We start from the raw sequence: 3,271 nt of genomic DNA on the forward strand, positions 1-3,271 counted from the left end.
TGTATATATATATATATATATATATATATATATTTTTTTTTTTTTTTTAAGAAGAAAGATTTAGATAATTTCTACACCCAACATGGGGCTTGAACTCATGACCCTGATATCAGTAGTTGCATGCTTTTCCAACTGAGCCAGCCAGGTGCCCCTAAAATATATTTTAAAATTTATTTAGTAATAAGAACACTAAACATAAGATATGCTGTTTTAGCAAATTTTTAAAAGACTTTTTTTAAGATTTAATTTTAAGAGAGAGAGACAGATTGCAAGTGGGAGAGGTGCAGAGAGAGAGGGAGACACAGAATTGGAAGCAGGCTCCAGGCGCTGAGCCGTCAGCACAGAGCCCCACGCGGAGCTCAAACCCACAAACCGCAAGACCTGTGAGATCATGACCTGAGCCAAAATCGGATGCTTAACTAATTGAGCCACCCAGGTGCCCCATGTTTCAGCAAATTTTTAGGCACACAATACAATATTGTTAACCATAGGCACTTTGCTGTACAGTATTTATCATATTTGCATAACTCAAACTTTGTACTCTTTGACCAACGTCTCTCCATTTCATCTCCCTTCCTGCCCCAACGCCGGTCCCTGGAAACCACTACTCTCCTGTCTGCTTCTGTGAGTTTTATTAATTTAGATTCTTTATTTAAGTAGGATTATGTTCTTCATACTGTATCTGGCTTATTTCACTTAGCATGATATCCTCCATGTTGTCACAAATGGTAGGATTTCCTTTTTTATTAATGGTGAATAATATTCTATTTTATGTGAATACCACATTTTCTTTATCCATTCATTCATCAGTGGCCGTTTAGATTACTCCATGCTTTGACTGTGGTGAATAATACTGCGGTGAATATGAATACAGGTATCTCTTTGAGATCATGATTTCACTTCCTTTGGATATACACCCAGGAATAGGATCGATGGATCGATATGGTAGTTCTGTTTTTAATTTTTTGAGGAACCTCCATACTGTTTTCCAAATTGGCTGAATCAGTTTACATTGCCAACAACGGTGTACAAGGGTTCCGAATTTTTCATATTGTTGCCAACACTTGTTAACTTTTTTTTTTTGATAATAGACATCCTATGAAGTGTGAAGTGGTATCCCATTGTGGTTTTGCTTTGTGCATTTCCTTGATGGTAGGTGTTGTTGAGCTCCTCATATATTTGCTGGCTGTTTGTATATTTTTGGAGAAATTTCAATTGAAGTCCTTTACCCATTTAAAAAAATCAAGTTAATTGTTCTTTTGCTACTGAGTTGTTGGAGTGCCTTGTATATTTTGGATATTAACTTCTTATCAGATACACGGTTTACAAATAGTCTCTTCCATTCCATAGATTGCCTTTTCATTCTGTTCGTTGTTTCCTTTGTTGAGTAAACTTTTTAGTTTGGTATTTTGGTAATTGTTTGCTTCTCCTCTTCTTCCTTTTCCTCTTTCCTTTAGTAACTTTTAACATTTTTTTTCTCTTTTGCTGCCTTCCTTTGGGATCTGATGACTTTTTTGCAGTGGTATTATTCTTTGATTCCTTTCTCTTTATGTTTCGTGCATACATTGTGGCTCTTTGGAATTTCCAAAAAACATCTTACAGTCACAACATCCTGTTTTAAGATGGTGACAACTTAAGTTTGCTGCAAAAACTTTATACTTTTACTTCACCTCTCTTCAGAAAATAGGTTATTGATGTTATAAGTCACATGTTTTTGTATTGTTGTATCCATTAATGAGTTATTGTAGTTACAGTTATTTGCATTTGTTGAAAGAGGCTTTAACATCATTGCAATATTTAGGAATTCTGAACTTGGCTATATATTTACCTTTACCAGTGATTTAAAAAAAAATGTTTAGTCATTTTTGAGAAAGAGAGAGAGAGAGCAAGCAGATGGGGATGGGGCAGAGAGAGAGGAGACACAATCCAACACAGGCTCCAGGCTTTAAGCTGTCAGCACAGAGCCTGACTGGGGGCCCAAACTCACTTAACTGTGAGATCCTGCCCTGAACTAAAGTCAGATGCTTGACCAACTGAGCCACCTAGGTGCCCCTACCAGTGATTTTTATAAATTTATGTTTTTATATTTTTCATTAGTGTCCATTCATTTGAACTTAAAGAACTTGTGGCTTTACCTGTAAGGCAGTTTAGTGGTAATGTATGCCCTCAGCTTTTGTTCTGGAAGTCTGTATCTTACCTTATTTTTATTAAAAGATGAAAAATAATGTTTATTCATTATTTTTGAGAGAGAGAGAGAGAGACATAGAGACAGAGCATGAGTGGGAGAGGGGCTAGGAAAGAAGGAGACACAGAATCCGAAGCATGCTGCAGGCTCTGAGCTGTCAGTACAGAGCCTGGTGTGGGGCTTGAACTCTTGAACTGCAAGATCATGACCTGAGCCAAAGTCAGACACTTAACTGACTGAGCCACCCAGGCGCCCTGATCACATCTTTATTTTTGAAGGGTAGCTTTGCTGGGTATATTATTTTTGGTTGAGAATTTTTCTTTCAATATTTCAAATACTTCATTCTTTCTCGACCTGCAAAGTTTTGTTGAGAAATCTGCTCATGGTGTTATTGGTGCCCCCCTTGCTGCTTTCAAAGTTCTTCTTTGTCTTTGACTTTTGACAATTTAATTATAGCAGTGTTTGTGGAGAGTGTTCAGTTCTACCTATTTCAGCATCTTTAGGCTTTGTGAACCTGTATGTCTATTTTTTTTTCTCCAACTTTGGGCAGTTTTCAGTTTTCTTTATTCGTTTTCATTCTTCTTTTCTTTTTGTTCCTCTGACCAGATAATTTCAAATCACCTGCTTGTGAGTTTGCTGATTTTCTCCTCTGCTTGATGAATTCTGCCATTGAAGCTGTTAAATTGATCATCTCAGTCATTGTAGCTTTTATTAAGACCTTATATTTTAAATGCAATTTTAGGTTCACTGCAAAATCGTTGGTAGTGGGGGAAGATACAGAGAATTATCACACACTCCCTGCCCCAGCACATGCATAACCTCTACCATTATCAGCAAATTCCATCAGAATGGTTCACTTGCTATGATTAACATATATTAATCACCTAAAGTCCATAGTTTACATTATGGTCCATTCTTGGTGTTGTATTCTCTATGGGTTTACGCAAATATATTGACATGGATTCATCATTCTAATATCATAGAATAATTTTATTGCCTTAAATATTGCCATAAATACTTACTGTGCTGCACTTACTCCCCCACTCCCCCACCCACAACACTAGTCTTTTTGTCTCCATAGTCTTT

Source organism: Suricata suricatta, chromosome 12, assembly GCF_006229205.1.
Source record: "Suricata suricatta isolate VVHF042 chromosome 12, meerkat_22Aug2017_6uvM2_HiC, whole genome shotgun sequence".
In the NCBI taxonomy this organism is placed as follows: domain Eukaryota; kingdom Metazoa; phylum Chordata; class Mammalia; order Carnivora; family Herpestidae; genus Suricata; species Suricata suricatta.